The sequence below is a fragment of the Herpailurus yagouaroundi genome, unplaced genomic scaffold (assembly GCF_014898765.1).
Source record: "Herpailurus yagouaroundi ecotype Mexico unplaced genomic scaffold, PumYag 162, whole genome shotgun sequence".
Classification (NCBI taxonomy): Eukaryota; Metazoa; Chordata; class Mammalia; order Carnivora; family Felidae; genus Herpailurus; species Herpailurus yagouaroundi.
In genome coordinates this window covers 12,806,318-12,827,434 of record NW_024412403.1, presented here as the reverse complement: position 1 = coordinate 12,827,434, position 21,117 = coordinate 12,806,318, and the positions used below count along the sequence as shown (strand labels likewise).

Below are 21,117 nucleotides of genomic sequence, written 5' to 3'. Positions count from 1 at the left end.
GACACAGAATCGGAAACAGGCTCCAGGCTCCGAGCCACCAGCCCAGGCCCGACGCGGGGCTCGAACTCACGGACCGCGAGATCGTGACCTGGCTGAAGTCGGCCGCTTAACCGACTGCGCCACCCAGGCGCCCCTGGAGAGCAATTCTGATTCAGCCACCCTGTAGCTCTGACTAGTAAGGAAAGAATTGAAAGCTGACAAGCCCTTTTTGCGTGTGTGACATCATTGCAACTGAAAAAATAGCGCTTTAGGTAAATCGCGGTGTGACCATTATATTGTTTTCTCAGATTATAGACACTCTGTCTTTAGTGAAGCAGTTGCAATACTCCCAGCAGCCTGCAGGTTATCACCCGCATTAGGAATTGTCTGTATTCTGTATATTACATTGTACATTATAGTGCTTTGGCTGTCACAGAGGGACTATATCCCGAGGGAAATGGATATTTTGATACATGTTCTTCTAAATGGTACAAATGATGGAAAATATTTCCTTCTGCTTTCGGTGTGAACTTGAATTCCAGGGTTGAAAACTCGTTGAGTTCCGCAGTAGGTGGTGATAATGCCAGGTCCATCCACAAGTAGCCCCCATTCTTTCCTCTAATCACCTTTGCTCACCAGAGACCTGAGGACTAGGGACACAGTGTCAAGGGGGGGGGTGCCTGGGTGGCTCAGTCAGTTAAGCGTCCAACGTCAGCTCAGGTCATTCATGATCTCATGGTCCGTGAGTTCGAGCCCCACATCGGGCTCTGTGCTGACGGCTCAGAGCTTGGAGCCTGCTTCGGATTCTGTGTCTCCCTCTCTCTCTCTGCCCTTCCCCCCACTTTCTCTCAAAAGTAAATACACATTAAAAAAATTTTTTTAAAGGGTCAAGGGAACCTTTTTGGGAGAAGAAAAGAAAAAAACGCCGTCTTCTCAAAGCACAGGCACATTCAGGTTTAAATCTAAACGCTGTATGTGCGGCACTGGGGAAACGTTAGAGAAGGCTCAGGGGTCTTTCAAAGTTGATCAATTTGACTTGAAACTTTTAGGGACCCCCTAACTGTGTGATACACAGCATTGAGGACAATTCCCCAGCTCTAAAGATGGGTCTGAGGGTTCAGTTGAAGGCTTTAGTCAAAGCCGTGGAGACTGATCACTTAATTCCAAAACCCCTGGGCAGGGGGGCAAACCGGATGCCTGCTTTCCTGGGGACAGGTGGTCTTGTTCTTTTTTGTGCACTTCGAGGGGGTGTTTAGAAACCAGAGGCCTGTAAGGAGACAGTCCCCACCCCTGCCCCGTCCCCCACGGAGCCTTACAACAATAGCGCAGCCCTAGAGAACAGCAATCCACAATGCAGATACTTGCTTGTTTTTCTAAATGAGGGAAACATCAAAAACTGAAGCTGAGGGAGGGTGGAGGGAACTTGGGAGCCCTCCGCCCTGGGAAGAAGGGGATGGAGAAAGGATGGTGTTTCCACATGAAAGAAAGTACCAGAATATCAGGGGTCCCAGCCATTGTGTGTACAGTATAGGGCCTCCCAGGAGATTAACAGTGCAGAGTTTTGGAAAGTTACTTAAGCCTTTCTCTCCTTTGCAACTCTTCCTTCAGCCTTTTCCTGAGGCTGTCAGCTGGTGTAGTTTTCCTGGGTCATTGGGTTTTTTTTTTTTTTTGCCCTGAGGATTCCAGCATCGGATCTCACTCTTAATAAGCCAGGGGCTGTGTCCTGGCCGCCTCCTCCCCCTGCTTGCTCGTGACTTGTGCTAATCACCTCCAAGCCTGCTGGGAAACAGCCTCCCCACACAGCCCCTTCGCGCTCATCCCCGAAGATGTTGAGATGCTGCCAGTGGCCACTGGAAGGCTATCATCACTGCATTAAAAACATATCCCAGGAAGACAAGAGCAGTTCATGCAAAATTAGTGCCTGTGATCCTTAATCCCACCCCTAGATGCACTCAGTTTTCCTTTTTCCTCCTTGGGATGGAGTTCTGTTTTTATTGATTGATTGATTGATTGATTGATTTTGTTGGTTGGTTTGTTTTTTTCTTTGTTGTTGTTGTTGTTGTTTTTTTGACTGCATTCCCAAATTGGGGGTTTAGCCTGAGCAGTCCAAACTGATCATTGATTTTTTTTTTTTTCAAATAGAAGTATAATGCCAACATCATCTTTGTTCAGAGAACAAGGTAGGGGTGAGGGCTGAGAGGAGGGGGGGGTGCCATTTTGGGTTCCAGCCATCAAAAGGAAAGGATCCTCTGTATATTGTACTGCTTTAAAGAGTTCCAGAGTGTCTCTCAAACTTATTTTGCCCTCGGGTCCTGTTCATTTTTTTGGTGATTTTTCTCTCCATTCAAAGTGATTGACGGGCTCATTGAGAGGGAGGTGGAGGAAGGGGGCAGGGAGGGAAGGGGTGGAAAATTGTTCTAGTTCCCACTTGGCGTCCTAGAAAAAGGTTGTGAGCATGTGTTCGCACATTTGGTTTTACCCCAGGGCATATAGTGATGACTGTGGGAAGCAGAAGGGGAGGAAGATGAAACCCAAGGGGAGTGGGGGCAGCCTTTAAAGGCCTTCCTGGCACCAAATTGTCCCCAGGCCTCAAAGATGGAAGGGCTTCTCTGGGCAGATGTCCTGCTCCCTGCCCAAGCAAACAGGAAGTGCTGCGCATTAACCACATCATTTGCAGCTCAGCAAATAAACCCAACCCTAGCTCCTGGTTTCACTGGCCAGGAATTTCAGAATATTGAAAAATGGTCATTCGATCCATCTTGAAGTCTCGGGTCCTGATGGAGGGAACACAGGTGTCCATTTAGGGGAGGCCGAACCTTCCCGTTCTGCTCAGGTAAGCAGTGGGTCCCGACCCTGGCTGTGCATTAGAATCGCTGGACGCGGAACAATGTGTGGGTGCTCAAGCAGCACTCCCCGACTTCTCGTGTAACTGGTGTGGGGAGAGCCAGGCCTGGGTCTCATTTTTGAAAGCCCCCCAGGCAATTCTAGTACACCCAGAGTTGAGAACCACTGCTCGGGGTGATCAGAGGGCTGGACTATCTCCTGTGTGCATCAGCTCTTTCGGGGGCACACGGGCACGACTGGCTGCCCCTTCACCCCGCCCCCCACCCCCGGTCAGGGTCAGGGCTCCCCACCAGGGAGACCAGGACTATATTTTCCCAGCTACCAGTTTGTCCCTGCATGCCAGCACACGCACACAAAGTTCTACATTTTCTATTCCCTTCTTTCCTAACGTTTATCCATTTATTTTGTGAGCGGGAGAGCACACGAAGAAGTGAGGGGCAGAGAGAGAGAGAGAGAGAGAGAGAATCCCAAGCGGGCTCCACGCTGTCACCGCGGAGCCCGACCCGGGGCTCAAACTCACGAACGGTGAGCTCGTGACCTGAGCTGAGATCAAGAGTCGGACGCCTCACCGACGGAGCCACCCGGGCGCCCCAGAGTTCTGCATTTTCTGACGCCCTAGTCACACCGCCCTTTTATTCGGGGGTTGTCTTCCCTTTCAGAAATTTTATGGGATGAAAAGCCAGCTCATAACCAAAGAAAAACAAACCAAACGTCTGAAGGATTGTGCAGCTGTCACAGAAGAGGAGAGATGAAGAGAAGCTCTGAGACTGCTAGTCTGTTTCCATGGAAAGTAACTACATTTGAAAAGTGTTCTGCTGGCTCTTTCTGCGGCAGAGAAGAGGAGTCGGGGCCAGCGAGTGACTCCATTATTAATGGCTTTGCTCTCCCAGGCACTTTATTGGAAAGGGCAGCCTAGCAGCGGTTTCAGGGAAGGGACAGAAAGACAGGGAGAAAGAGTTCATAGAGCGCTGTGTTATCTCATTTCCTCTTCCTGACAACCCTGTGAAGTAAGTACTCGTCCAGGCTCAGAGAGGTTAACTCACTTGTCCAAGACCACCCAGCTATGAGGCAGAGCGGACTCAGGGTCTGACCTGCGCAGGGCGGGGGTGGGGGCGGCTGGGGCACTTGGCCCGTGTGGGTGATGGGAGGGTGGTGGGGGAGGCAAGGCTAGAGAAGAAACAGGCCACCATCGGCCTAACCAGCTCACGGAGCCACCACCACTATGCCAGGTGCCTGCTGAATACACCGCCCTTTCTCCGTTCCTTCCTTCAGCATCTTTCTGACCCCGGCCATCCAAACTGGGTGCGCACACGAGGCGATCCAACAGATGTAGGAGGAAAACGTTAGAACTTCTTTTCATATCGGTTTCTTTAAGGTTTCAACCTTAAAAAGAACCTTAAAAAGAAAGGTTTCAACCTTAAAAGGTTTATTTATTTTGAGAGCGAGCGAGCGAGAGAGCAGGGGAGGGGCAGAGAAAGAGAGAGAGAGAGAGAGAGAGAGAGAGAGAAGAGAGTGAATCCTGAGCAGGCTCCGTGCTGTCAGTGTGGAGCCCAGCGTGGGGCTCGAACTCACCAACTGCGTGACCCGAGCCGAAACCAAGAGTCAGACGCTTAACCGACAGAGCCACCCAGGCGCCCCTGACGTTCGTGATTTTAAAGATTTGGAGGTCACCGGTCTCAGCCACCCGGTCAACATCTTTAAAATGCTTGCAAAGGCGCCACTTTGGGGGTGATGCATGTGGAATGAACACCTACTCCCCAGTTACCTGCCTCTGCCCCCAATCTTGCCGCCTACCTTGGCTCTACACCTGCTGGTTAAGTGTAGACACAGGATTTGAACCCAATAACTGTCTAGTTTCAAAAGTCCATACTCTTGTCATTCAAGCTAAGTAATGAACCGAGAAGGTAGAGGTGAGGGCTCTCTGAAGTGTTATGATACTCAGTCACTATTTTAATGAGGTGCCCCGGACAGACACTCTTCTAAAAACTGTATGTTGATTTTTTTAAAACTGGTCAGATACATTCTTTTTTTTTTTTTTTAATTTATTTATATATTTTGAGGAAGAGAGAGAGAGCATGAGAGAGAGTGGGGGGAGGAGCAGAGAAAGAGACCCTAGCAAAATTGTCCAAAACTGATTGTGCCCCAAGATAGTTGGCAACACACACACACACACACACACGCACACACACACACAAATGCTCCCTACATAGAGACATCATCACAGACTCTATAAGACCCCTACTGATGAAATCCTGGTTATGAACACACAGTCCAAACTACATTATATGAGCAACAGCCAGTGGTAAAAACAACAGAGTTCTTAATAACAGAGGAAAACTGAAAACAGAAAAGCAAATAAAAGAGCAAAGCTAAAATGTGACTAAGGAATGAAAGGCGATAAAGATTTGAAAACGAGCAAAATATATCTGCTAACTATACTAATACTACTATACTAATGAAAAATATATTCATTGAAATTAAAGCTTAATAGATCACTCATATACAGCTGAAGAGAATCAATGAACTGGAACATAAAGCTGGAGAAATTATCTAGAATGCAGCAAAAAAGGTAAAGGCATGGAAAATATGGCACAAAGTTTGTAAGATATGGAGGATGGAATGAAGGTTTAACATACATCGGATCTGTATTCCGAAAAGAGAGAATATGGAAAATGAGGGAGTGGTAATGCTCGAAGTGATACTATCTTGGAATCCATTTTCAAGATTTAATGAAAAATTCAGAATCATGTATCCCAAGGAAGATAAATAAAAATAAATTTATACCTATTGTATTTAAGCATAAAATACTAAAACCAAAGTGACAGTCTTTAAAAAAAGAGAGGAAAAAATGTCTTCTATAAAGTCTTTGCCACCACAACAGTGAAAGCCAGAAGCCAGTGAAATATTTTTCCAGGTTCTGGAAAGATGGAACAAAACAGAACAACCTGTCAGAGCAGAACTGTATACCCAGCTAAACTATCTTCTAGACAGCGTGTGAAATAAAGACATGCTCACCACCGATAAATGCTGACTGAAAGGACTACTAAAGGATATCCTTCATGGAGAAGGACACTGAGTCTAGAAGGAAGGACCGAGTTATAAAGAAAAGAAATGGTGAGCAAAGTAATGGTACAAAGAATGGCACTTTGCCTACATTTCTTGCTCTGTCCTCCTTCTTAGAGACTACCGTCTCCTTGCCTGCAGGAGGTTTCTTGAAGCTATCTTGTCCTTTTGACTGCCTTATGACTTCCAGCCTGAGGTACCCACGCCTGCTCCCCAGGTGGCCAGCAGTTCTACGGTGACTACACAATGGGTGTTCTGTATGAAAGAACGGGAAATGTTCAGTTCTTTCAGGTACCAGATGCTGTGTGTGGTATGATACAGGGCTGCCCTAAAGAGCCAGTCCTGTCCTGGGGAAACTTCCTTCTCAGTCGATTCATGGACACACAGACACAAAGAGACTTGAGGGGTCAGTACTCGATTGGGCAGGTCGCATTCTCCGAATGGTACCACAGAGCGTGGAATTGAGGGTTTAGTAGCGTGCTCACAGACCTCCCAGAAATCTCTGCCCTGCAGAGATTTTACATTTTCATACCTTCATTCTGGACACCTGTGTCACTTGCTCACTCAGGCCCCTGAAATGAAATTTCTCTTGCATTAATAAGCTAGGGAACGAAGTGATGCTTGGGGTTCGTTTTGACCCGAGAGCCAAGTTTTCCACACACAGAGAACCAGGCAACATTAAAATTCAAAACTCAGGCCACTGAATCTGAAATGTATGTTTGCAAACTGTCTGATTTCATGTCTGCCTCAGATGTCTCGTGAATACAAATCGCCTCATTTGGGGTCGGAGGAACAGGGAGGAGGAAACCTAAGAATGATCTCCAAAACAAATCTTTAATTCGGATGAGTATAATAGAATGTAATCCCATTTCAAGTCTGTCAGCATTCTTTTGATGATTACAAATGAGTCCCTTTTCCCCTGCAATGTGGGGGAATAATCTGGATAAAATAACCCTTTTTGTCTGCAAGGGCCAGTGTGATGCGTACTCGTGACAGCTTTCAGAGTAGTGTTTCAGGGTCTGAGAAGAGCACTGTGCTACCACGTTCTTCCTTTCTTCCTCTTGACTTAGGAGATTTTTTCACTCTTTTTATGTTCAGCAGCTTCTGAAGTTCTCAGGCTCAGAAATCATAAATCATCGTACTGTACTCTGGAACAAGAGAGACCTGGGCCACCAAGCCCTGTCTCTCTCTGCCCATTCGATGGGAGACAGGTGGAAATGAGAATACTTGACCTTATCCAGAAAAGGCCAATTTGTACAACTTTTGAGGGATACACTTCAAGGGATGCATACAATTTTATAGCCCCTTTTCTGCTGGAAAAAAATGTACTTGAACCCCAAATCAGACCTACACACCTGTCTGATTTTTTTTTTTTTTTTGTCAATTTGGTTGTAAAATTAAGGGATGGGCATTTTTTTTAATGTTTATTATTTTTGAGAGACAGAGAGCAGGGGAGGGGCAGACACACACACACAAACACACACACACACACACACACACACACACACACACACAGAATCTGAAGCAGGCTCCAGGCTCAGAGCTGTCAGCACAGAGCTCGACGTGGGACTCGAACTCACAAGCCATGAGATCATGATCTGAGCTGAAGTCTGACGCTGAACTGGCTAAGCCACCCAAGTGCCCCATGGATAGCCTTCTTTTTTTTAATGTTTATTTAGTTTTGACAGAGAGAGAGAAAGCACGAGCAGAGGAGGGGCAGAGAGAGAGGGAGCCACAGAATCCGAAGCAGGCTCCGGGCTCTGAGCTATCAGCACAGAGCCCGATGTGGGGCTCGAACTCATGAACCTCAAGTTCATGACCTGAGCTGAAGTCGGACGCTTAACTGACTGAGCCACCCAGGTGCCCCAAGGGATAACATTTAAAAAAAAAATTTTTTTTTAACGTTTATTTATTTTTTTGGGACAGAGAGAGACAGAGCATGAACGGGGGAGGGGCAGAGAGAGAGGGAGACACAGAATCCGAAACAGGCTCCAGGCTCTGAGCCATCAGCCCAGAGCCCGACGCGGGGCTCGAACTCACGGACCGCGAGATCGTGACCTGGCTGAAGTCGGACGCTTAACTGACTGCGCCACCCAGGCGCCCCGGGATAGCATTTTTAAACACCTTCCTCCATTCTCTGAGGCCTGAACCACTAAACGTGCCTTCCAAAGTTAATAATGCCAAATGCTTTTTGCACAGGTTAGGCAGAATGCAAAGATGGTCCCGTCCACAGCCTCAGGATGAAAAGGGATCTCGAAGACCCAGAGCTGTGGGACCCACTGTGTGGGAGTGGTCACAGCAGGCTGTGGAGAATTCCACTGAGTGGGTCTTGAGGTCTTGTCTGTTCTGCCTCTCTAATCCCTGGAGTTCAAGTGTAAAGGTTCCACTCTTCTAATTTACCTTTTTTTTTTTTTTTTTTTTGTTAGAAGCCCCAGGATTTTTTTTTTTTCTCCAGAATTCTTTTGAAATGGTGTTATGGCTCCCTAAAGCCATAAGCCAGTGCTTTGAAGCACTTTGTCTCAGACTTCTGTCCTCATCTCTGGTTGGTCCAGGCATGTTATTTGGGGTTGTCAACTTTCACCAAAAATGCCATATGGTCCTTCTACTAGATGACTTATCCTTACTGATGAAAACTTCGCTTGGCCTAATGGTTAGACTGAACCCGTGGTTCCCAATCCAGGGAGATACCATCCCCTCGCCCCCGGGGATATTTGGCAATGTCTGGAGGCAATTTTATTTGTCACAACTAGCCGCCCTCCTGGAACCTATTGAGTGGGAGCCCGGGATGCTGGTAAGCCACCCACAATGCACAGACAGTCCCCTCTCCCCACCCCCCGCCACAAGGAATGACCCCCATCCCTGGGCTTGAGGAACACTGGGCTAGACCAGTTGGCGTGCCCCTGTTTTATTTGCTACACGTTCAGCATCAGAGGAGGGTGGGGAAAATTTGTAATAACCAAAGTGGGGGTCTGGAAGACCTAGACACGGCTCCTTGGCACCCTTCTTCAAGGCCGGCTTGCCTTCTGCAGCCGCCAAGAGCAGTGTCTTTAAAGCCCAGGAAACGGAGATGCAACCACTACCTCCCGCGTCTACACCCGCTCGCGCGCCCCGTGGCTCCCAGTCCCACCCCTTCCCTCCACGGAACTTGGCTCTGCCTCGGGCCCTTTTGCCCTCCTGATTTCAAGCGCGCACACTCGCCATCATTATCGTCAAGCTAAAATATCCCTCGGGAGACGTGTTCAGACTTGAAGTCGGTTGCTCACTCGCGGCGCGTGGATGCATTTGCAACACCTCTCAATTATTTCACAACTCGGCGAAGCAGTCCTGTGACGGGGAGGGGGGTGCAATTTAGTTTGCATTTTAAAGAGAGAGAGTGTAAGTCACAAAAACTGTGCCTAGATCTGCTTTCCCTCGGCAGCATCTCTCCCCGCCTCCTCCTCCTTTCCTCCCGGTCCCTCTTGCACCTGCTCTCTACGACCCCCACCCCCACCCACCCCTGCACACCCACATTCACACGGCGTCTGGCACATCGTACCCACGGTTGTGTCTGTGAAGCGTTGCGTCACCTCTCGGTGCTGCGTGTTATACACTCTGCAGAGAGACAAGTTCGAGATGTTTCTAAGAGGGCTAATTGCGGGAAGAGTGTTCTTTCAGAGCGACACTGTTCACCACGCCCGGTGCTGAATGTTACGCACTTACCAGGGCGCGCTTGAAGCCGATGTGGCCGTGGGGTTGAGCACCATTGCACGCCGCGTGGAAGGAAAACCAACAGGTCCCTCTAAAATGGTAACTTTGCCACCCCTGCTCGGAGGCCACCAGATCGAAGGACAGCCACCCACTTTCAGACCTGCCCCTCCCCAGTCACCCTCTTTCAAACAGCTTGCAAGTCCAATGAAAATATTTCTTTCCTTCGGCCAAACACAGAGAAAATATAGTATCGTTTCCAAAGGAAGGGACGGGGCACCCGCAAGAACGGGTGCGCAGTATTTGTGAACCCTGGTGACTCAGTACATCTGAATCTCCAAGCATTTTAAGAGCTTTGTCCAAAAAAAAAAAAAAAAAAAAAAAGGTCTATTGTGTGGCTGTTGGCACTGAAGAAAATAGCAGGCCTGTCAGAACTCTGTTTCAGATTTAATTTTAAAGTGGGTGATGTAAGAATGCCGTCCAACAGGAGGGCTTTGCTCTTTTTTCTCGTCCCTGCCTATTTGGTGTGCTAGAACCTGGGTTTTCAAGAATCAGTTTATATGAGAAATCAAAGCACCTTCCCTTGATGCCCGTTTTACAAAAAGGCATCATGTTCTTAAGCAAAGACTAGTATGTTTTGGAAATGAACATGGCTTCCAGGGGCACCTGGGTGGCTCAGTAGGTTGAACGTCCAACTTCAGCTCAGGTCATGATCTCAGGGTTTGTGAGTTCGAGCCCCAGGTCGGGCTCTGTCCTGACAGCACGGAGCCTGGAGCCTGCTTCAGATCCTCTGTCTCCCTCTGTCGCTTCCCCTCCCTTACGCATGCTCACTCTCTCAAAAATGTAAACAAAAAATAAAGTAAAATGAAATGGTTTCCTGCAATGAAAATAAAAACCTACTTGTGTTTATATATACATACACGTATATATGTACATACCTATATATGCAAAAGATTTTGTGTATATATGTGTTTTGTGCATATATGTATTTTTTTCAGAGGATCCTCTTGCAAGATCATACCTTTCTTTGTTGCAATGCAATTTTGAAAATGCAGGCCTAAGGACGTTATTGATTTTCCCAAATGCCTCATGCATTCGGTATTTACTTCTGAGTATTGATGCTATAAAAATAAGCAGGAAAAATTTATTATGAAAATTCTCTTTCCTAGTTGTTTCCTTTCCAGAACATTAAACAGTGAACAGTGATTTTTCTTTATCACATATATGTTTATTTTAATGGATACCCATTTTGTCCTCTGTGTCTCTGCCTTCTCTTGGGCATAGAGATCAGGTACTACATGAAAGAAAGAAAGAAAGAAAGAAAGAAAGAAAGAAAGAAAGAGAAAAAGAAAGAAAAAGAAAGAAAGAAAGAAAGAAAGAAAGAAAGAAAGAAAGAAAGAAAGAAAGAAAGAATCGAAGCATCATATTCAACCCCTGGGTTCAACTGAACTATGAATAAGTTGTAGTAGGTGGTTGCCAAGCACTGATCCGTGTTATGGAAGTAGCTTTGTACCCAAACCAGTCACTTGGGTCCTACATCCGGAATCACCAGACCTCAGCAGAACAGCCTCTGTTTCTTTCTTGCTGGTTTCTGGAAAAGTCCCTTAAAGACCTAGACAGTCCCTGAATTTAAGTTTGTTTGTTTGTTTGTTTGTTTGTTTCCATAATGGGAAACTTAACGTGGAGACTCTACACACAGCATGGATTATACCAGGTTGGGTCCAAGATAAAATCAGACCATGGAGAAGATCAGTGTCTGGAAACAGAACACACATAAACCCGTCTCAGCTCTCCGTGGTCCCAGATCAGTTAATGTGAAGAAGGCCCGACCAGAGGGCACGTCTTAATTAATTACTCCTGTCTATGTAGCTAAAACACACACACGCACAAAAGCAAAGGGACTCTTCTCCTTAGAAGGCAGTCAGACAGTCACATGCAAACCAAACCCAAACCAAAGATTTCCGGGGAATCCTGTGGAACCTTCTGGAATGTAGACTTGAGTCTACTCTGCACCGTTTATTTGCATTACCCACGTCTTCTCTTTCTGTGGGAAGGTAAAGCATTAGGTGGCGTATACAAGGTCCGGTATATTCATTGAAAGCTTTACTTTACGAAGGTCAGATGTGTGTGGTTCAGCTGCACAGATGGGGTTAAAATCACGGTGCTGAGGGTTAGGTTGTAAATTAACGTAATTACCGTTTTGTTATTCAAGAAAGCTGCGAGGAATGGACATTCCCTGACAGTATCGGCCCTTCCGTGGGCTGTGGGGAGGAGTGGCTTTGCCGGGATCACAGAAGTCTTCAAACCACAGGGGGAAGTGGTAAGCACTTCTCACTGACGGGCTTTTAGGGGTCCAGGACTGATGCCTTTGCATACGAAACCCTTTCTCCATTGGACTGTAATACAATTCTACCAGGGCAGTGTGGTGCACAGGACAATATGCACACGTTAGAACAGAGCCGTGCAGGACAAATGTGATGTAATGCCAGCTAGTCTGGTAGCCCCGTTGGCAAAAGTGAAAGCAAGAGGTGAAATGAATTTCCATAGTTAAATTTTGTTTCACCCAAAGTGTCCTTATTTCGACATGAATACGTTAAAAATTACTAATGAGATGTTTACGTTTCTTTTCGGCTCACAAAGACTTGGGAATCTGGTGTGTATTTACCACATCACATCTCAAGTCTGACCGGCCGCGTCTCAAGGGCCCGATAGTCATGCATGGCCGGGGCCACCAACCTGAGACAGTGCAGTTTTAATTTTGTTTTTTAATATTAATTTATTTTTGAGAGAGAGAGAGAAAATGTGAGAATGGGGGAGGGGTAGACAGAGAGAGAGACAGACAGAATCTGAAAGCAGGCTCCAGGCTCTGAGCTGTCAGCCGAAGTCGGACACTCAACCAGCTGAGCCACCCAGGCACCCCCTGAGCAGTGCTGTTCTAGAAGGGGAGTCTAGAGCAGGGCAGAAGTGGAGTTCTGGGATCGGGACGGAGCACCTTTCTTAGCACCTTCTTCCCACAGAGCCTCTGTCAGGCCTGCCTCGTGAAAGGGCCAGTGGCAGGTGCCCAGCTGCCCCTCGGGAGCTTGGCCTCCCCAGCTTGCCTCTCTGTTGCTTGGAGAAGGACTCGTGTCCCCTTCCTCCTCTAGCACCTTTTCCAAGAACTTCCCCAGACTTCAGTCCTTGGGAAGGGAGGGGCCTCTAGGGAGTCACCCAGACTGTGACAGGACCTGCCAGCAATACCAGAAGTCGGCCAGCCCGACTCACCTGGTTCTTTTTCTGCCACCTGGATGTCACAAGGCTTTGAGGCTGTCATCCTGTGTCAACCCACCCTGGAGCCCTGGGGCCCCCAGAAGCAAGTGCTGGTGAATCATTGTGCCTTGAGGCTGCCCTCGTTTGGTCTCATCCACGGGGGAGAGAACCCAGGCTGGGCACAGGGAAGGGACCGACCAGGACATTTCCCAGCTTAATGGTGGCGGGACCAAGACTGGACCCGGGACTCGGCACCTGGGTTGAGTCACTGTGTTGCTCCCAGGATCAGCTCTCACAGGAAGCAGAGCTGAGGGGTTCAGAAAGATCCCCAGCTCAGAGCTCCCCCCTCACTTCACAATACCCCAGGCTGTTTGTCATTCCTCTGGGTTTTATGCTAGAATCACCTCGGGGCGGGGGTGGGGGGCTGCTTTTCCAATGTAGTGATGTCTGAAGCTTCACCCCAGGCTGAGTGAATCTGTATCTCTGGGCTGAGGCCTGGGCATTGACGTTTTTAAATCCCCTGAGGTGACTCTGTGGTGCAGCCAAAGTTGGGACCCTACTGGAAAGCACTGCACGCTTGTCATCCATCTGTATGTTTATTTTTTATTTTTCTTTTTGTTTTAGCCTCATGTATTTTATTTGTGCATTAAAAACGTTGTTGTGAGAAGGGTTCGTAAACATCAACACAGTGCCAGATAGGTGTCCGTGGCCCCCAAAAGGTTTTAAAAAAAAACACTATACCATGAGGAAATGAGTTTTTCATTTCATTTCATTTCATTTCATTTCATTTCATTTCATTTATTTATTTACATCCAAATTAGTTAGCATACAGTGCAATAATGATTTCAGGAGTAGATTCCCGTGATTCATCCCTAGGTTATAACACCCAGTGCTCATCCCAGCACGTGTCTTTCTTAATGCTCCTTGCCCATTTATCCCATCCCTCCCCCACATACAACCCCCCCCCCCAGCAACCCTCAGTTTGTTCTCTGCATTTAAGAGTCTCTTCTGTTTCGTTCCCCTCCTTGTTTTTATATTATTTTTGCTTCCCTTCCCTTACGTTCATCTGTTTGGTCTCTTAAAAGTCCTCATATGAGTGAAGTCATATGATATTTGTCTTTCTCTGACTAATTTCACTTAGCACAATCCCCTCCAGTTCCATCCACGTAGTTGCAAATGGCAAGATTTCATCCTTTTGGATTGCCGAGTAATACTCCATTGTGTGTGTGTGTGTGTGTGTGTGTGTGTGTGTGTGTGTGTGTGTATATATATATATATATATATATATCACATCTTTTTTATCCATTCATCCATCCATGGACATTTGGGCGCTTTCCTTGAGAGCTTGTTTGGAGGTTCTAGCAGGGGAGCACAGCTACTTGTATACCCTTGACCGAAGAATGGTCCTCCTCTATCGGGGAAGGTCGTCCCCTTCGACTGAGCGCGCAGCTTCGGGAGGGACACACATGGAGCGGTGAGCGAGGAAGGGGACACCCGCCTAGCCAGCCAGATCAGCCGAATCAACCCTGGCGATCAATGGGGTGACAGATGTCGCAGCCAGATCGTTGGGCGCTTTCCATACTTTGGCTATTGTCGATAGTGCTGCTATAAACATGGGGGTACATGTGTCCCTTCGAAACAGCACACTGGTATCCCGTGGATAAATGCCTAGTGGTGCAATTGCTGGGTCGTAGGGTAGTTCTATTTTTAGTTTTTTGAGGAACCTCCATACTGTTTTCCAGAGCGGCTGCACCAGCTTGCATTGCCACCAACAATGCAAAAGAGATCCTCTTTCTCCGCATCCTCGCCAACATCTGTTGTTGCCCGAGTTGTTCATGTTAGCCATTCTGACAGGCATGAGGTGGTATCTCAGTGTGGTTTTGATTTGTATTTCCCTGATGATGAGTGATGTTGAGCATTTTTTCATGTGTCTGTTAGCCAGCTGGATGTCTTCTTTGGAGAAGTGTCTATTCATGTCTTTTGCCCATTTCTTCACTGGATTATTTGTTTTTTGGGTGTTGAGTTTGGTAAGTTCTTTATAGATTTTGGATACTAACCCTTTATCTGACATGTTGTTTGCAAATATCTTCTCTCATTCCATCGGTTGCCTTTTAGTTTTGCTGATTGTTTTTGTTTTTTTTTAATTTTATTGAAAAAAACATTTTAACATTTATTTATTATTGAGAAACAGAGAGACACAGAGTGTGAGCAGGGGAGGGGCAGAGAGAGAGGGAGACACAGAATCTGAAGCAGGTTCCAGGCTCTGAGCTGTCAGCACAGAGCCGGACACGGGGCTCAAACTTACAAACTGCGATATCATGACCTGAGCTGAAGTCGGTCGCTTAACCAACTGAGCCACCCAGGTGCCCCCAGAAGCTTTTTATTTTGATGAGGTCCCAATTGTTCATTTTTGCTTTTGCTTCCCTTGCCTCTGGAGACATGTTGAGTAAGAAGTTGCTGGGGCCAAGGTCCAAGAGGCTCTTGCCTGCTTTCTCCTGAGGATTTTGATGGCTTCGTGTCTTACATTTAGGTCTTTCATCCATTTTGAGTTTATTTTTGTGTATGGGGTAGGAAAGTGGTCCAGGTTCATTCTTCTGCATGTCGCTGTCCAGTTTTCCCAGCACCACTTGCTGAAGAGACTGTCTTTATTCCATTGGATATTCTTTCCTGCTTTGTCAAAGATTAGTTGGCCATACGTTTGTGGGTCCATTTCTGGGTTCCCTATTCTGTTCCATTGATCCGAGTGTCTGTTTTTGTGCCATTCATCTGTATGTTTATTAAATGTTAAAAAATTACTATTATTTTTCCAGACTCAGAAAATTTGCAAGAGTAATACAGAGACTTCCTTTATACCTTTTGCTCAGATTCCCCAAGTGTTACCATTGTATCACATTTGCTTCATTCTTTTCCAAGTCACGGGCAAGATGTCTTTACTCCTAAATGCTTCTGCATGTTCTCAAGAACGGGGACTCACAGAACCAAGAACAATGATCAGAATTAACCTGCCGTGGTACTGTTTTCTAATCTACAGCCCTCATTCAGATTTCACTAGTTGTCCCCATAATCTAGAGCAAAAGAAAACCCCTACTCACTGGGATTTTTCAGGTTTCGCGTCTCTTTAGTGTCCTTGTGGCCTGGGACAGTCCCCCAGCCTTTATCTTTCATGACGCTGGCGTCTGTGAAGATTACAGGACGGTTATGTTAGAGGATGTCCCTGAGTTTGGATCCGTCTCGTGTGTCGTGATTATATCCCCATGCATTTGGGCAGGACCGCCACAGCAGCGACCTTGCGTTCTCTGTGCGTCACATGGGGAGGAATGTGGTGTTCCGTCACTCGCGGTTCCGAAGTGAGCTTTGATGTTCGGTGAAGGTGGGTGCGGGCCTCTTAGATTGCAGGTGCCCTTGCCCACCATGCTCACATAGATGCATTGAGCCTTTTAGTTGGTAATGTGTCTAGCAAAGCTGGGAGGGTCTTCTACTCAGGATAAGCAGGCCTTAGAGCGGGAGAGAGTGGGGAGGGAAAGGTTCTGGGACCTGGAGCTTTGGCAAGGGGAACTGCTCCAGAGAAGGCACCATCAGTGTTACTCCTGGTGTTGGGATGAAGAGAGGAGAGCATGAGCGCGGGAGGGGCTGTGGATTAAGGAGAGAGGTGCAGATAAGACCCCATCGGAGCGCCTCTCGCTGTCTAGGCTCTGACCCCCCTCCCAGCTCCGTCTGTTTTTTTCCTTGGGGGTTGATGCCTTCCAAATTAGCCCCAGAAATACTTTCAGTTAAGGCGATGCCCGGCCTGACCCTTCCGGTAACTCACCCAGTTTCCCACCTGTTGCTTATCTCCGGATCAGGTGCGATTCTCACCACTTCAAAGAACATCAGAAGTTCAGTTCCTCGAAGGCCTCCACTTTGCCACGGGCTCAGAAGGCCTTTCTGCTCCACAGGTGAAATCTGTCGTCTTCACAGATCATCCAAACTTGCTTTTCCTTCTGCGCGCGTGTAGGGAACAGTGTGTTGGCTGAGGTCGAGAAGGGGTTGCCGTCAGATTTCTGTCCGCCTGTATCCCAGTTCCCCCGTGGGCTCCGGGGCAGCCGCGGGGAGACGGGGCAGCGAGCCGCCTTCCCTCTCTGCCTCGCTGTCGGGATTTCTGCCCGTGGTTGGCTTTGGCTTCTTATCAGAACGTGCCATTCCCTTTTCTTTGTTCCCTCTCCTCCCTCCACGTATTTACCTTCACCTGGGCAGCTGAGCGCGGCTGGAGGAGCGTCACGTTGCCATGGAGATTGTGACCACAACACGTTTGGGTTCCCCAAACTCAAGCTCTTGCTGGCCTCTTCCTCATACCTTTGAAGAAAACAAGAATAAATGGAGGGAGTCAAGGTGAAGAAGAATGTTTATATAGCAGCTTGACTCTGGGCGGAGCAGTTATGGGTTGAATCGCGTCCCACTGCCCCCAATGCCAGAACTATAGGCTGGAGTCCTAACCCCTGCTACGTCAGAATGGGACCTCCCTCGTAGAGAGCGTCTTTATGGCAGTAATCAAGTTAAGACGAGGTTATCTGGGTGGCCCCCGGCCCAGGATGACTGGTGTCTCTGAAAAGAGGAAATTTGGGCGCAGAGGCACGCACGGGGAGATTGCCATGTGAAGGTCACGGTGACGTTGCCCCAAGCCAAGGAGCTGCCGGAAGCTGGGAGAGAGGCCTGGAACAGAGCCTTCCTAGAGACTTCGGAGGGAGCATGGTCCTGTGGACACCTTGGTCTGTGCCTTCCGGCCTTGAGAACTGTGGAAGGCCACAGCAACCCCTTGCGGCAAACGGTGTTATCAGTACCCTCATCTTACAGATAGATGACCGTCGGAGGCACGGGGAGACTGGGCACTTGGTTCAAGGCCACTCGAGCTAACCACACCTCACTTTGGTCAACTCTCTCACATCCGCCTCTGCCAGCCATCTTATTTCCCGCCTCTCCTCCACAGCCACCCCACGCCCTTCCCTTGCTCCTGTGGCCCTCCCTCTAGGCTCCCTTCTGGGACCTTCTTTGTTGCCCTGTCTCTGGACCGTCTACATCTCTGCAGACCTGCCCACAGTCCTGCCCCCAGCCACCCCCGACCTCAGCCACCACTTGCTGGTCCTCCTCCAGGGCCTCTCTTGGAGCTTCTGACCTGGGGCGCTCAGTGGGATGCCGGACTTCTCAAGTGGACGTGCCACCGGTTCAAAACCTGGAGTCATGGCTGTATCTTCCCTTGTCCCTCCTGCCACGTTCTTCTCCCACCCCCCCACCCGCCCCTGTCCCCTGTCCCCACTGATCCTGGGGACAATCTCTGTAATTTGAGTCTGGACCAGCTGCATAATTTGCAGGGCCTGGTGCAAGGTGCAAATGGGAGCCCCTTGTTCAGAAATCAGGGGCAACGTGCTGTTAAAGGTAGTAAAATACAAAGATTTCCCTTTCCTTCCGTGGCCTCTCTCCCAACCTGGTATGGTGTTTGTATTTGCTCTCCGTGTCATTCTGAGCAAAGACGATGAGCAAATGAGCTTTGTGAATTACTAGCATGGATTTCACTGTTCCTCTTCACGTTGGGCGATGCCAGTTTTCAGTGCGACTATGAGGGCATCTAACACGTATAAGGAATTACAGAAGTGGCACAACGCCTGTTTCCCGCGTGCACCACACACTCTGTCACCGCTCTCTGCCTTTGGCTTCCTGACGTGTGAGGAGGGACCGAAAGCTCCCCCTTCTTTCCTGTTCCTTCTGTGTCCTCGTTTTTGGACAAGTGGCGGCTCATCCCGAAGAGACACTGGTAAGGAAGGATGTGATGGGGCTCCTTGATCGTCCCTCTTTCTCACACTGCTATGGCCTCGCTCCTCCCCAAACCAATTCTGATCCTAACGGAAGCTCTGGCTGCCCGGGGCTCGCTGTCAGCATCTCTGTTTCCTCGGTCCTGGACAGAACCCACCTTTCTCGTGCTCCCTTTGAGTTTTCCAGGACGCATTGCCCTTGTGGGTCGGCCAGAATTCTATGCTCAGGGCATCTGGAATGCATCATGGAAATGGGGTGACAAGGAACAGCAGTGACTCATACTACGGGTGCCTCCTGTGCCCACGCACATGCCCCATCGTCCTGGCGGGCTTCACTTACAAAACAGGAGTTCAGGATTTAAATTATGAAGAACTTCAAGATGGTGAGAGCAGAGCGTTAAACCAAGCGCGGGGGCCCTTCTGAGTGTGGGGCTGTGTGCAATGCTCAGGTCATACACTCGTGCTGTTGACTCTGGTCTCAGCCCCTCCTACCCCATCCCCTGCAGCCAGGCTCCCTGGCAAGATTGCAACCACCCTCATTTCATCACGGGTTTCTCCAGTCCATCCAACGCAGACCAGTAGAAGGATTTCTCTGAAATGTAAATCTGACCAGTATCGCCTGCCCCCAACAAACCTGCAGTAGCTCCCCTCTGCCTTTAGGAGGAAATCCAGACTCCTTAGCAAGGTACAGCTTACTTCAGCCTTTGCACCTGACCTCCTACCCTACATGCTGGCCAGGCTGACTGTCTCCACACACCCGCTGAGCCTTGGCACTTCTGTCCCTGATGCCCGAGGCTTATTTTCATTTGGTTGGTTCCTGCTCTTTCTTCAGGAGTTACCTCCCACTTGGAAGCCCTCCTGGCCTCTTGGGTGTGTCACATGCTTGTTTTATTGGCCTTTCCCTCCCCCCCTCCACCGTGTTTTGAACACTCCCTGTGCTTCCTCTACCATAGTATTCAAGGCCACCCCAGTATTATATATAATATATATATAGCAATAACCTTGTAACAAAGTGTAGAAGGAGAAGTGGTGAGCAGTTCCTCCTCCATTCGGAGCCCTGGATTCAAGGTTCATGAGGAGCCCCTTGAACCTGGAGAAGAGACTCCAGACCAGAAGCCGGAGCGGGGCCTTGTCCTGTCCCCGTCACGAGCTGGCTGTGCCACCTTCCGTGCAGCCCAGAGTGAAAGACTTCCTTGGCATCACTGCTAGCTGTTGTGAGCTTCATAATGAGCAGGGAGATGGCAAGGATTTTTTAAAGTATTTATTTATTTATTTGAGAGAGAGAAAGAGAGAACAAGTGGGGGAGGGACAGAGAGATTGGGCGACAGAGGATCTGAAGCCGGCTCTGTGCTGACAGTGGAGAGCCCGATGTGGGGCTCGAACTCACTAACCGTGAGATCATGACCTGAGCCGAAGTCGGACACCAAACTGACTGAAACACTCAGGCGCCCTGGCAAGGATTTTTTTTAAAGGTTGAAGATTTTATAAAAACAGTAGGAATGAATAATTGTATTTTTTTAAAAATCAAAGGCAAAGTTCTGCCACATTGAACCTTGTTCTGAAGGCAATCCCAGACGGCAGTTCTGACGTTTGAGTTATCTAAGAAAGGTGTCCAATCGGAAGGCTAGCAATCACGTGGCTACATAAATCCTACTCTATCTCATATATAAATACACTTGATTTTTGTTATTTGAGGTACTTATAGCCTATAAGACCATTGCTTTACAACACTGAATTAGCAGATACTGAACAGTCATCCGTAGGGGAATACGTGACCTCGTTTTATGCGTGTTTCTGTTTCATGACCCCTTGTCGTTAATATTGAACTCATGGTCAACAGCACTATAACTGATGCCTGGAGGAAACTTGTCTGGCACACGCATATTCCTCCTAAGGCCTCACCCAGCCTTCTTGCACTTAGGAATACCTGATGGTCCTTCAGCACTGTGCTTGGACCCATTTTACACCGCGAAGTCACCAACACTTCACAAGAGCATGAAAAACACTGGCATTAAATAGACCGTGGAAAGGACACTTGTTTTCGGTAGGAGAGCTGGATCAAGAAGGCAGAGCATCTGTCGCCCTGCTCCACCTCCGCTGGGGCCGTGCACGTTGCCGACGAGAATTTTTTGAGCTAAGCAAGCCCTGCAACTCTTGACCTGGGAGTTACGAATCAACGTTCGCGAGTAGGCGAATTTGCCAATACGGAATCTGTGAATAATGAGGGTGGGCTGTGTATACCAAAGACCAGGGTCAGACTTTTCCCCAACTTAGCCATCCAGAAGATGGCCGGGAGCCAGTAACTGGAAAACTCCGGGGTGGTGGAGAATAAAGTAGACCAAACAGGGCTCGAAACTGAGAGGTGTAATCACTCAGCTGGACCTAAGCTGTTGAATGTAAAATAAAGTGATCGATCATGAAGAGTGAGGACAGTCAGAAAAAACCACTGTCCACAAAGGAAGGATACAGAAGAGTAACTAAGCAGCTTCTAGGAGGATTAAGGAAGTAGGGCCCCCCC

General features: G+C 48.3%; 1 protein-coding gene and 2 long non-coding RNA genes across 5 annotated transcripts in view; 2 read left to right on the top strand and 1 right to left on the bottom strand.

The window, feature by feature from the left end:
* The window catches only part of EVA1C (eva-1 homolog C), a 77,668-nt gene that overhangs the window by 2,145 nt on the left and 54,406 nt on the right, over positions 1-21,117 (top strand). The gene's annotated exons all lie outside the window — the stretch shown is intronic.
* Positions 8,950-10,175, bottom strand: LOC121036007 (uncharacterized). Its single transcript, XR_005793180.1, has 3 exons — positions 9,586-10,175; positions 9,422-9,477; positions 8,950-9,210 (listed from the first exon to the last, which is right to left on the bottom strand). It is a non-coding gene; the product is annotated as an uncharacterized LOC121036007 (long non-coding RNA).
* The window catches only part of LOC121036006 (uncharacterized), an 11,632-nt gene continuing 4,662 nt past the window's right edge, over positions 14,148-21,117 (top strand). Inside the window, exons 1-2 of the long non-coding RNA XR_005793179.1 lie at positions 14,148-14,380; positions 16,811-16,818. This is a non-coding gene — a long non-coding RNA (uncharacterized LOC121036006). The remainder of the gene's footprint in view (positions 14,381-16,810; positions 16,819-21,117) is intronic.